General features: G+C 43.7%; 1 long non-coding RNA gene across 1 annotated transcript in view; it reads right to left on the minus strand.

Moving 5' to 3' along the window:
- LOC132597767 (uncharacterized) overlaps positions 1-14,572 on the minus strand; it is a 69,483-nt gene that overhangs the window by 17,032 nt on the left and 37,879 nt on the right. Inside the window, exon 2 of the long non-coding RNA XR_009565049.1 lies at positions 2,472-2,542. This is a non-coding gene — a long non-coding RNA (uncharacterized lncRNA). The remainder of the gene's footprint in view (positions 1-2,471; positions 2,543-14,572) is intronic.

Consider the following 14,572-nt stretch of genomic DNA (forward strand, 5'->3'; position numbering starts at 1 on the left):
GCCGTTCTCACAGGTGATCCTTCCCACTTTCCTCTCGGGGTGCTCGTGTGTCCACCACTGTGCCAGCTCAAGGTGGGGGGGTGCACCACACAGGGAGCTCATGGGGCCAAACTCGGCCAGGACATGTGCAAGCTGCTTCTAAGATGATCTCCAGTAGTAAAGCAGATACCACCAGCTTTGGGGCTGAGAAAACAGTGCTGTTAACAGTAAAATGGGATTTGCATCACACCACAATGGGAAGTAAAGTATGTAGCCTGATAATTCTTCAATTACAAGCATCGTAACAGGTCTGCTGATTTCTTGACACTGATGTTTTCAAGGAGTCCTGGCAGAAGGGTTTCGGTATCTAGCCCTGTGCCCTGACAGTTCCGCTGCTGGGTTGTACCATCCTGTTTGGGGGATTCCAAGTAGAATCTCCCCCAGGAAAATGTTAATCTAAGGCAGTACAGATGTAGAGGAAGGTCTCTCTCTCAAAAAAACACCGGAGAAGATGGCCTATTTTAGGAAAACAATGACTCACTGAAATCACATCCTGCTCTTAAGTTAACATGCTCCCTTCTGGACCGGAACCTGGTTTCCTATCATGATGGGTCTATTTTCCAATCTCTTTGACGATCTGCTTTCTAATTAAAAGTTGAGCCATTTTTTTAAAAATCACAGTTAACTAAACAATTCTACATGGCAATAAAGCAGTGTGCTCTGCCACCTTGACTGATGGTACCATCTGCAATTATTTAAAGGAGAAGGCAAGGGAAGAAAGGCATTAGATACAGCTAGATTAAGCTGCTCTAGCCCCTGTGAGTGTCTTCCTATGTATTCCTAGAGTAAGACAGCACAGCATTCACGTAAACTAATGAAAAGTTCCTGCATTTAAATAAACCCCAACCAAAATAAAACTTATAAGACTGATTGGAAGGTCTCGGGAGGAAGAGACCTACTTTTTCAAGAAAGCGGCCTGGCTGGCGGTAGAGGAAACACCAGGGTCAGACGGCATCTCTCCACAGCAGGCCAAAGCTCCCCCCACTGAGAGGAACACTGGAGTGGGTGAGACAGAGCCCCTGGGTTCTGTGAGAGCAGCGGCTGCTTCCAAGAGGAATGCGCAAGGTGGCGCAGGGGAGAGAAAAACCAGACGCCATTCGCGTTGGCGACGTGGCTTCACGCAGGACGCCTAGCTGCTCTGAGCCTGTTTACTGAAATGGGAAGTTACCGTTTGCCCCTGCCTGTTTCCTAGAATTGGTAGGAGAAGAAACTCTGGTGCTGTGTGTAGAAGCACCCTCTAAAAGGAGAAGAACTCCTCAAATGGAAGAGACAACTGCTGGTTACTGTCAGGTAGGAAAGGCTGGGACAAGTCCTCTTAAGAGGATAGTGACCAACAAAACAGATAACATTACATGACATTCCTACATTAGTGAGGAAAGTGTTCAGGATATTCAGCAGGTGCAGTAAAAGCAGGTGAGAAAAGGAATCCGCTGACTCAATGATTTAAAGCAAAAAAGGTTTGGAGCAGGGAGGTGGGTTCAGATGCAACTGTCTGTTGATTGAGGTAGCTCGGAAGATCATACGGATGGATGGATGGATGGATGGATGGATGGATGGATGGATGGATGAATGGATGGATGGATGGATGGATGGGGGAGGGCATCTGCCATCCAGCAGACAAGAGGGGCATGACCAAACCCCACCTCGAGTAATCCCATTCAACCACAGGGAGGCAGAGGCAGGGTGGGGAGCCATGCTCCCACCGTCACTGGTTCCCTGACCCGCCTGTCACCTCCCTTCCCCTCCCGCTTCTGGATTACTCCTCTTAACATGGACCCAAATTGCCCATGGAAAATAAAAACTAGATATAAAAGTTTTGCTTCATTTCACCACCAGCCAAAACTCAAAGGACAACTAGAGAAGATTAACAATTTCGGATGCATGCTCAAAGAACAGAATCGATTTGAGGATTTATAGTACAGACCCTACAAGGGTGTAGCGGTGGAGGTACAAAGTGAATCCGCATGGGAGCTGACCGTCTAGAGTGGAGGCCAATTCACTGTGAATTCAATAAACGTTTACGGAGCCTCTACTATGTCCAAGGCCCAATTCAGATATGTCTCGAGGAAGTAACCGGGGAAAACAGGCAACTACAATCAAGTGTGGAAGTGCTACGACGGGGTGGGGGTCACAGAGAAGGAGCGCCTGCATTCCATACAGCCACAAGAGAACGGTCAGAGGAGGGGCACGAATGGTAACGTAAAGCCCGTTGGGATACGTGTCAGTTAGAAGGAGAGAGTATTGTGGGGTTCAAAACAGGCAGCACTTGATAAAGGCCTTGAGGGATGACTAGGAACTTGGCCAGGCAGAGGAAGGTAAAATAATACATACAGAACTGGGTGTGTTTAAGGAACGACAGGGACGGTCAACCCTCCAAACATGGTTTCCCTCTTAAGAGAATTTCAGTAGGACACAGATTCACTTCTATTTACCTTTTCTTCAAGAACTGCTGTTTCAATAGTTTCAGCAAACTGATTTCCAGGAAAGGTGACTTGGGTTATTCCTGTTGAGAAATCAGAAAAAGAGGTATAATAGGTTTGGTGGGACTACCTCCACAGACCTCTTTTTTGTAACACCCCCGCCAAGTCCGTTCGCGTCAGTCACCCCCCCCCCCCCGCCGAGGGACTGGCGTGTTGCAGCAGCCACACTGCCTCCCTCCCTTCCTTCTTTCCTCATTTGAGAATAAAGACATGCAAACTTAGGCAGGCAGCAGTGAGCCCTGATCCAGAGAAACACACACACACACACACACACACGCACGCACGCACACACACATGAGATGAACAGGACCGCACAGCCCCTGAACTAGAGGAGCCTTCCTGCTCCAGCCTGCTCCCTGCATTCCTGAGATTCCTGCAACAGACCCTCTGCTAACTACAGCTGGCACGAGAGCATTTCTGTTCCTTGCAAACAAAAATTACTTATTTAAAAATAAGAGATCCAGGGTTGGGACTAAAAAAACAAACACAAGCAGAGGGTGAAGAAATAAAGGCTTCTGAAACAAAGCCTTTGGAAAAATAAGATGAGAGGGAGTGACCTGGGCCTCTGAACTACTGTCCCATAACACCTGAGAGGAAAGGAAGAGAGAGATGTGGGAAACCCAGAGAGTAGATCCAACAAATAATTCAGAAAGTCCCGGCAGTATTAAATATTAAGATGGAGACCCAGATACTGGGGAAAAGGGGCTCTTAATATGGGTACTATCCATAACAAAACAAAATAAGAATTTCAATGAAATACAAAGGTGGGAGACTCTGAAAGTGTCTATAGCAAGTAAGGAATAATTGAGTAACTATACAATGCCTATCATTACTAAAAAGAGAAATGTAATAACTCAAGGATAAGTCTTGATTTACTGCGCTGTGCTTTTTTTTGTCTTAAACAATCAACATTTTATTTACTCATGGTTTGTGGGTCAGCAATTAGTGCTGGGCTCAGCGGGGTGGTTCTTCTTCTGGTCTACTCATGTGGCTACAGTCATGTGGTGGCTCAGCGGAGCCGGATGGTAGACCAGATGCCTTAGCTCATATGCTAGTGATTGGTACTAGCTGTTTGCGCTGCCTTTAGCGTCTACTTTAGTAAATGTGAACATTTTTTTTTTCCTGAGATCTTGAAAGATTTATGCCCTCTAACCCCTTGACCTACTTTTCCATTGGTTCTTGAGTTGGTCAACCATGAACTCACCTACTGTAGGGCTTCAAAACTCTGAACACCTTCTAGTCCCCTCTGCTAGGGAGCATGGTTTTTGTGAAGTTCAAAGATGAGGGTGTGTGAAACAGAGGGCTGGGAGGCAGGGCTGGAGAGCAGAAGGGTCTTCAGGGGGTCTGAATGCCAGGTTAAGTTGGACGGACTTTATTCAAGCAGCATTAAGAGTCTAGATGACTGCAGTCTAATCCCATATTCTCTAAGAGATAATTACCCCTCCGAAAATGTAGAATGTTAAAATTGGGCTACAGAGAGAAAATATGACCCAAACCACAAAGACTGAAGCAGTCAGCTAGAAATTAAGTCGACAGCGAGCTGTGACTTCCACCCTTGACAGGGTGCTTCGCCTGCTACTCTCGCCTCATTAGCTGCAGCAAAGGCTTCACAAGTACCTCCTGGCTTCTGGGCCTTCTAGGCAGCTCAGTGCTCCAGGGGCTCATTGGAGCATCAACTTTCACTCTGCAGGGTGCAGAACAGCGACAGGGACACCAGCGGGCCTGCAGGACAGGCTGAAGGGCAGCAATCCTGTCCGCTCACCCCAGACCTGGCCCCCCCCCAGGAGGCTGGTGCCACATCCTATCTGTCCATTCCCAGCAGCAGAGGCACCTGCGCTCTAAACTCAGCCCCACTTTCTCCCCTCCGGGCCTCAGTTTCCTTGTCCACAAAACCAGGGAGGGAGACAGGACCTGTGGCACTCAGAGGGTGGTCTGCAAACCAGTGCCATCCACCACCTCTTTGCTGTTGGCTCACAATAAGTACAGAAAGCAATTATGCTCCAATAAAGATGTTTAAAAAAAAATAAAATAAAATAAGTACAGAAATTAAGAGCAGCTTTGAAGCTTTTACTGCTTATGACATTGCTACACAGCCAAGCACGCGATCAGTGGAAATGTCTTGTTGAACAGATCACAGACTGGTGTACAAGTTTCCTGCAGATGCCACAATACATTACCACAAACTGGGTGGCATAACACAACAGAAATTTATTCTGTCACAGTTCTGGGGGTCAGAAGCCTGAAATCAAGGCGTCGGCCGGGCCACACTCCCTCCAGAGACTCTAGGGAAGAAGAAAATGCTCCCTGTCTCTTCCAGCTTCTGGTGTCTGCTGGCTTTCCTTGGCTTGGGGCCACATCACTCCTCAGCTTCACTGCCTTCTCTGTGTGTGTGTGCGTGTGTGCATGTGTGTGTGTGTGTAAAATCTCTTTCTTCCTCTCTGTTATAAGGACACTTGTCATTGCATTTAGGGCCCACTAGAGAAGTCATCCAAGATGACTTCATCTCAAAAATCCTTATCTTGGGACTTCCCTGGCAGTCCAGTGCTTAAGACTCCGAGCTTCCACTGCAGGGGGCACGGGTTCCATCCCTGGTCAGGGAACTAAGATCCCACGGGCCGCATGGCAGGGCCAAAGAAAAAAGAAAGGACAACAAGATTTAAGCAATGTTAATTAAATCATGTCACTCCTTGGGTAGAAATCTTGGTGGACTCTCATTAGAATAAAATCTTAATTTCTTAAAAAAAAAAATCCTTATCTTAATTACATCTACAAAGACCGTCTTTCCAAATAAGGTCACATTACTTGGACCTTATTTGGAAAAGCTTATACAACTTTTTCTGAAAAGAAAAGCATAGCAAATAGCAGTTGCTAAGGCAACGTAATGACGTGGTTTAAGGGAGATCACCCTGGAGGGAGGGAGCAACAGGGTACACTACGTTTCCTAACACAGGTATACAAAAGACATAAGCTGCTTCTCAATTCCTGCCTTCCAGGGCCCTGATATAAGCAGGGACACACATAAAAGAGTAAATGAAGCCAGTGTAACATCTCCTCATTCTCAAGAGTCCTGATCAAATACTCAACAAGATACTCACAAACCGAATTCAACAGCATATTAGAACCAAACTTAAATATACAACAATAATATAAGAAAATGTAAAGAGCAAAACCCATCTTTGGGGCCATCATACCGCCGACTACAACTGCTTTGGATACTGTGGAATTCATGCGTGACCAGTTGTACATGTTGTGCACTGTACACTCATATCAGTTCACTGCTGGAGGAAAAAAACGCTGCCCTGCCTCTCACTCAGTTGTGACCCCAGCTCTTCCTCTGCAGCCCAGGAGCCCGGGCAAGACCAGACGGCAACGGACACCCCTGGTAAAGGAAAGGAGGCTGCCGGGTGGCAGGGCGGTGAGGGGCAGGTGCACACTGTTCCCTCAGCCCTTCCCAAGGCTGGTCTCCCACCTTACGTTGCAGGCAGTGCAGGAGCCGCTCCCTCCCTGCTCCATCCTCCCGTCCCTCAAATGGCTTCAGTTGTAAAGTGATTAAATTTATCAGGGTTTTTTGTTCAAGTGCGCCTCCCTCGTCCCATCAAATGCTCAGAGTTTTCAATGTCCAACTTTGAGAACAGAAACAAAACTGGTTTATTAAAATCCTTGTGTACCTGTCCTGCTGCTGACATATCCTCTCCCCCAACATCCTGCCCTGTAACCTCAGAAAACACTCAGGAAGTTTCCAGGCTTCATAACAGGATGGAGGCAGCGCTTGGAAATTTGACAAAGCAAGGATTTCATTTCTCATTAGAAGTTTTCTTACCTTGCAAGAACACTCCTTATCAAAGGAACTACTATGTTGACTCCTTTTGCTATGTTACATTTCAGCCTTAAGGCGCAGACCATGTCAAAATACCAGAGAATGTTTAAAATGATAACACTTGATGCAGGTCTGGCCACAGCAAAGCGGGCACTCCCATCACTCAACTACTGGTAGGAGTGTAACAGGCACAATCTTCCTGGAAGCAATTTGACAAATTCTTATTAAATGGCTTAAAATTGGACGCACCCTTTAATGTTGTAATTCCATTTTCAGACCTCTACACTAGGGAAAGAATCTGAAATGGGGACAAAACTTAATGCTCAAAGATATCCATGGCAGGGTTATATATGAGATTTAAAAAATTAGAGATGAAGTTAATAGCCAAGAAAAGGAAATGATTAGACAAATTATGGTAGATTCATGAATCAAGTTTTACGCAGCCATAAAAATGACATTTTACAAAGTATTTCTAATAAAAGTAACAACTACAATAATAACAGTTAATCCTTACATGGGCCAGGAACTGTCCTAAGCTTATCGTGCTTTACATATATGAACCTTCTTAATCTACTTAGGTAGATACTGTTATTTTTATTTTTAGGCTGCGCTGCACGGCATGCAGGATCTTAAGTTCCCTGACCAGAGATGGAACCCGTTCCCCCTGCAGTGGAAGAACACATCCCTAACCACTGGACCACCAGGGAATTCCCAGTAGGTACTGTTATTATTCCCACTTTACAGATCAGAAAATGGAGGCACCAAGTGTTAAGACACTTGCTCAAGATCATCCTTCTAGTAAGAGACCACACAGGGATTTGAGCCCACACAGTCTGACTCAAAAGTCCATGCTCTTACATACAGATGGTCAAGAAGCACATGAAAAGATGTTCAACACTGCTAAGTATTAGAGAAATGCAAATCAAAACTACAGTGAGATATCACCTCACACCAGTCAGAATGGCTATCATCAAAAAATCCACAAACAACAAATGCTGGAGAGGGTGTGGAGAGAAGGGAACCCTCCCTCCTACACTGTTGGTGGGAATGTAAATTGGTACAGCCAATATGGAAAACAGTATGGAGGTTCCTTAAAAAAACTAAAAACAGAGCTACCATATGATCCTGCAATCCCACTCCTGGGCTTATATCTGGAAAAAAACATGGTCCGAAAGGATACATACACCCCAATGTTCACTGCAGCACTGTTTACAATAGACAAGACATGGAAGCAACCTAAATGTCCATCAGCAGAGGAATGGATAAAGGAGATGTGAGACATATATACAATGGAGTATTACTCAGCCATTAAAAAGAATGAAATAATGTCATTTGCAGCAATATGGATGGACCCAGAGATTATCATACTGAGCGAAGTAAGTCAGACAGAGAAAGAGAAATATCATATGGTATCACTTATATGTGGAATCTATAAAGAAATGATACAAATGAACTTGTTTACAAAACAGAAACAGACTCACAGAATTAGAGAATGAGCTTATGGTTACCAGGTAGGAACGGTGGGGGGAAGAGATAGTTAGGGAGTGTGGGATTGACATGTACACACTGCTATATTTAAAATGGATAACCAACAAGGACCTACTGTAGAGCACAGGGAACTCTGCTCAATATTATGTAACAACCTAAATGGGAAAAGAATTTGAAAAATAAAAATATATATATCCATTGAAGAAAACATACATTAACATGATATTAAATAAAGCAGACCATCATAAGCTAAAAAAAAAAAAAAAAAGTCCATACTCTTAAATCCTGTGATAGTCTGAATACAGTGATGGCCCCAGAGGTCCTAACCCTAGAACCTGTATGTGCTACCTTAGATAGAGAAAGCGTCTCCGCAGATGAAGAACCTTAAGATGGAGAGATATCCTCGATCATTGGGTGGGCCCTAGATGCCATCACAAATGCTCTCAAAGAGAGACAGAGGGAGATCTCTCTCTCACACACACACACACACACACACACACACACACACACACAAGAAAGGCATGTGAAAACAGAGGCAGGTATTGAAGAGATAGGGCCACAAGCCAAGGAATGCCAGCAGCCACCAGAAACTGAGAGGGTCAAGGAATGGATTCTCCCCTAGAGCCTCCACAGGGAGTACAATCCTTATACCTTGGTTCAGACTTCTGGTCTCCAGAACTGAGTGAATAAATTTCTGTGGCTTTAAGCCAACCAGTTTGTGGAAATTTGCAGTCACAGGAAACTAACACAAGCTCCCATGCTGTACTGCTCTCAACGCAAGATAAAATATTCATATGTTAAATGGGAAAAGTAGAAATCAAAATTTATACACAATGATCTTAATTATGCATATAAAAATGCATGCAAATACAACAAGACGTTTTGTAGTGATTATCTCTGAATACTAGAATTATGGGTAATTTTCAGCATTATGCCTTTTGGTATTTTTCCAAATTTCTACAATTAATGTGAATTCCTTTTACAAAGAAACGAAGAAAAAAATTTTTTTAATTAGCAACTCATCATACTTCTGCAACTCTAACTCAATCATAAAAATCAGAAATCAAGAAAACTCCCTGAGAATTTTCTTAATTCAGTTTCAGAACAAAACCTGAAAAATCAGCCACCCAGGTGCATTCCATTCCCTAAGTGACTCCACTCAACCCTCAGCCTCTCTAAAGCCTATTTGTTTTCAGACTCTGGCAGGAACATGACGTGGCTGAAGAAGTTTCAGGCTTTGAAACAAGAGGATAATCTGAGCTGCTGCATGTTTTCCTGTCTCTCTATCCACACGTGGCAGTGGGGAGGAGGGACCAGACGGAGGTCTTTATGCATTCCCAGAGCTCATCCAGCCCAAAGTGGTGTGGGCCACACACCAAAAACCAAGAGCTCTGTTTAATAAGCACGGAAATGTTTGACTTCTCTGTAGGTGACTTCACAGAATGAATCATCACATGAAACACCGGCTTAATCTTCTTACCGAAGCCCGGAGTCCAATCCTATTGTGTTGCAAAACCCTCCTGCTATCATCTGTCCAGGCAGTCAGAGGACCAAAGCCCAATTTTACTGTATCAACATCACATCCTTTGATTAAATATTTTCATATAAAGAGTGTATTAACATTTTCCCGCAATATATGGGCAGAACTGGATCAAAACAGAAAGGAGGATGTGCTTCGTGTGTTGTTTTTTGGTGCAGAGAAGGTAAAACTCACTGGTTCCCTCCAACGTGGGCCAGGTCAGAGCCGCGAGGCATGAAAAGCATATATATGGCTTTATTCAGCCCACCCTGTACCGCGCAGCAAGCTCGGGCACTGGAGTAATGGGACCACAGCGTGGGGTTTATCCTTTAGTCTCTGAGCACATTTATTCGCTCTTTGTCCAGCCAATCAACATATAAAAGCACCTACTATGTGCCAGGCACTAAGAAGAGGTTGGCTCACATTTTAAAAGACCCTATCTCCAACACGCTGTACTCTCAGATGATGCGGCTGGGCAAACGGCCCCCATCATTACTGAGCTTCTTCATCAGTCTTTTGGATCACAGGGACGCCAGCAGCAGCAAAATGCTGGGAGGGATACCTAAACAGGACCGGCAGAGCTTTGAAAATGAAAACAACAGAAAGCAAATGGTTTAGCACTGTGTACAGTCCACCCTCTGTGTCTGCAGGTTCCACATCTACCGATTCGACAACCACAGACCAAAAATATTCGAAAAAAGAAAAAAAATTTCCAGAATGTTCCAAAACGCAAAACAAATTTGCCACACGCTGGCAACTATTTACATAGCATTTACATTGTATTTACGACTACTTACGTAGCATTTACATTGTATTAGGTATTATAAGTAATCTAGAGATGATTTAAAGTATACAGGAGGATGGGTAGAGGTTATATGCAAATATTACGCCATTTTATACAAGGAACTTGAGCATTTGGGGATTTTGGTATCTGCGGGAGTCCTGGAACCAATCTCCCCTGGATACCAACAGACAGCTGTACCTTCCAACATACTATCAACACAACACTTGTAATTTCGGGGGATCAGCTGATGATACGTGAATCTCCCACTTAACCATCTACTTCACACAAATAGTGTATTACTATTTTCTCAAAGTCTGTTTTTTTCTTTTTGCTTGCCACTCTATGCCTAAACCTACCAGCGTCTAACCTTAAGAAGTACTCGTTAAATACCTGAGGTATAAATTAATGCATGAATAAACACGGGTAATCAATTTCATAATCTGTAAAAATGGAAAAGCCAGTCTACAAAATTATTTCCCAAAGAAAATTCCAAGGAAACTAATCCTATGAGATATACCAAGAAAAGAAGGTTCACGTGCTATTCAACAGGAGAAATATTACATTCCGTAGCCTCCCATCTCCCTTAAAAATTCACAATGCATATTACATAATAAAGAATATGGGAAAGCTTTCAATTAAATACCTATTTGAACTTCCCAAATCAACTTAACCACAGAAGCCCTTTCATGATTAACACTTACTGATATCAGAGAACGAATGTTCTAAGGTAACCCTGGGAAAATACTAACACAAATTCTTCATTTGTTCAAAGACCATTTATTAAGCCCTTGAAATGATCATAATATGATGATGATGAAGACAGGCAACATTAAACAAGTTAACATTTAATAGGCATGGTACTTGGTGCTACTGCCACCCAAGATAAATGCAAAACCTGGCTCACAGTCTACCGTCTACTGGAAGAGACCCACGAGCACACGATGAGTACAACCAGTATTAACTGAAGTGACAGACAGACACATGCGCATATATGCATGTATACATACATAGATACATACGTATGTGAATATCTGCACTCTTAGACACAAGAAGGGAGAGAGTGTTCCAGGCAGACGGGAAGCAAGAGCGTCCAATGTGTGCAGAGGAATGAAGACAGTTTGTTCTTCTCCAGTGGTTTTCAAAGTATGGTCCAAGACCCTCTCGGAGGGTGCTGCCAGGTCAGAACTAACTTCAACGGTGTGATATTTTCACTGATGGTGTGAAAACAATGGTGGGGAAAACTGCTGGTACCTTAGCAAGAATCAAGGCAGTGGCATCTGACTGTATTAGTGGCCATTGTGTTCTCTGCTGCCATACTTTCACGGTTTAAAAAAAAAAAAGGTCAATTTCAACTAAGAATATCCTAATGAAGCAGTAAAAATTATTAATTTCGTTAAATATTAACCTCGAGTACACATCTTTTTAAAATCCCTTGTGACAAAATGAGAAGCGCTCATAAAGCACTTCTGCTACAAGCCAAAGTATGGTGGTTGGTTTTCGGGAAGACAAAGCACTCGTACGACTGAGCCGCAAGCTGAATTAGCCACTCTTTCCACCAAACACCATTTTAAACTGAAAGAATGACTGACAGAAAAACTACGGTGACTCAGATTTGGGTATTTTTAGAAGGAATAAAGTGAGCTTGTTATTTCAAGGAAAACTGACAGTATCTGTTGCTAAAGAAAAATTTGAGCTTTCAAGCAAACATTAAAATTTGGAAAAACTTGTATTGGCCACTGTGAGCTTTAGAGCATCTCAGTACTTGGCTTTTCAGATGACAGCAGCAGTGACATTAACAAACGTGATATTATCCAAATAAGTCATGCATGATGTTACAAAATGCATAAAAGATCCTTTTAAAGTGCAAGACAGACCAAAAGATTTTAATGTAACAGAATATGAGAAGTTCACTGATACATGGTTTCAGATTCTATACTGCAACAAACCTTTAAGAAACTATCACTTGTCAAGCTCCGATGTACTTTCAAAGACTCTCCACAATTAACTGAAAAGGTTATTAACCATTCCTCCCTTTTCCAACTACATTCCATGTAAGGCTGTATTTTCTTCATACAGTTCAACCAACACAACATACTGCAACAGAATGAAGGCAAAAGCATTGATGAGAATCCAGCTGTCTTCCATTAAGGCAGACATTAAAGATACCTGGAAAAGAGTAAAACAATGGCGCCCTTCTCATTAAATGTTTTTTGCTTTAGAAATAGTTATTTTTCATTAAAAGTGTTATTTGTGTTATGTAATGCGTTTATTATTGCTATATTTAAACTAATTTAATGAATACTTTAAAATCTTTTCAATTTTGATTGCTAATATTGTAAATATTGCTAAATATAATCCACATAACTGAAAGCTCTTTGAGGGTCTCACTAGTTTTTAAGAATTTTTAAAGGGGTCCTGAAACGAAAAGTTGGCGAGCTGCCGGTCATGGGTGGTGAGGAGGGAAGGGTGAAGAGGCAGCAGGAGAGGGCTAGCAGTGGCCTCCCGCACTGTGATGAGGGGTTCAGAACTGATCAGACAAGAACCAGAGAAGGGGTGTAGTGCACCAAAGTGACACGGGCAGATCTGCCTTCTAAGGAAAGAGCAAGGACAACATAAAGCTGCCCTCTGCTCCATGAACTTATGATTCTAAAAGCAAGTCAGTCTGATGGGAAGTCAAACTGTAGCACACTGAAGGTCCATTACTACAATCTAAAAACTGAAATATAAATTTCTATAAAAGAGTAGGAACAGAAATGTATTAAAATTTAATGATGGAAGCGAAAGAAGCAGGGTCTTGCAAAATAGACTTGCAACCAACTAGAATACTGCAAAATGAGGGAAATCATCAGTAACAGAGTCCAGGGCTTTAAAAATCGAAAGAGACCAAAATCAAGATGCATTTGGGGCAAGTCTGAAGAATAAAAATAAAGGAGCCAGTAAGAGCAATAAACCGCAGCAATAAAGAGGGAAAATGGATGCAGCCCAGAGAAGACAAACAGAAGCCTTTAGAAATAAACAGAAGTCGGGAGGAGGGAAAATCAGCTCTTATTTCCAGAGCGTGCAATCTATCCACTCCACCACAGGGCAGGGGGCAAAGGGTGCAGGAAGCACCTGGAGAGGAAGGCGGCCCGTGCAGAGTCCACCACTGGAACGGAAATGCTCGCCTGGACAAGAGTCTCACCCAGGAAAAGGTGGATTACGCCAATCAAGAACACAGAGAAGAGACAAACACAGCTATTAAAATTTGCTCTCGAGGAGCTTAGAGTCATTATTTTCTAAGTCAAGAAAACAGAAACAAAACAAAAAATCAATAGGATAGTTATAACTAAAATGAGAATGGTGTGCTCTAAAGAACTCAACTAGAAGAGCTTGGCAAGTTTCTCGAACTTGGCCTCAGTTTCCTCTTCAGCAAGACTGGGAGTCCACCATGGACTCCCCAAAGTTGGTGGCAGAAGAGGGAAGTGAGCGTGCAGCTGGCATGTGACAGGTGCTCAGTAAATGCAAGCTGTAATTATTCTCACTGTAATTATGATTTCAGGGCCTATGTAGAATACAGAGTTGACACTACGCTACTCTAAGCCAGAAAGCTCCCAAGGTCAAAGATGATGGTTTGAAAAATCACCAATATGTGAGCTTAAAGAAGGAATTTGAATGGCTTTGGCCCAGGGCTACACTCACTCAACAGATGAGAGAACTGCCCTTGACCTTGTGGGCCTGTTACCACCGGGCCCCGAGGGCGTCTCCAATCTCAAAGGGACATGCCAAGCACTAGAAGTCCCAAGTAAGAAGGGAGAAAAAGTCAAACCACCACCTTCCGAAACAGCCAACGCCACTGTCATGTAACTTTCATGCACAATTTATCTCCCCTGATTGTGATAATCAGCCAGGATACGGATGGGTACAGTGTCATCACCCCCATTTTACATCTCAGGGCTGAAATGCAAAGAAGTGGTGTAGCCAGGACCCCTATCTCTTTTTTTTTTTTTTTTTTTTTGCGGTACGTGGGCCTCTCACTGTTGTGGCCTCTCCCGTTGCGGAGCACAGGCTCCGGACGTGCAGGCTTAGCGGCCATGGCTCACGGGCCCAGCCGCTCGGCGGCATGTGGGATCCTCCTGGACCCGGGCATGAATCCGTTTCCCCTGCATCGGTGCCACCAGGGAAGCCCCGACCCCTATCTCTTGATGTGAGGCCCAGGACTCTTTCACTCGACCACACTGCCCACCCTCACGGGGATTTGAGAGCCCACCCAACAGACGTGGACCAACAGCTCTTCAAGCCAAACGCGAGGCTCCACCTTTCTTCACCACCCATAGCTAATGGAACACCAGTCTCTGCACCCCTGGACCCCAGACAGACATCAAGTGAACAAGGAACTATTTCTCTATAGATGTAGTAGGTGCTAGGAACTTGCATGCAGGGCCTGAGTCTGAGAGGTCGTGGGAGCA

Source organism: Globicephala melas, chromosome 8 (genome assembly GCF_963455315.2).
Source record: "Globicephala melas chromosome 8, mGloMel1.2, whole genome shotgun sequence".
Taxonomy (NCBI): domain Eukaryota; kingdom Metazoa; phylum Chordata; class Mammalia; order Artiodactyla; family Delphinidae; genus Globicephala; species Globicephala melas.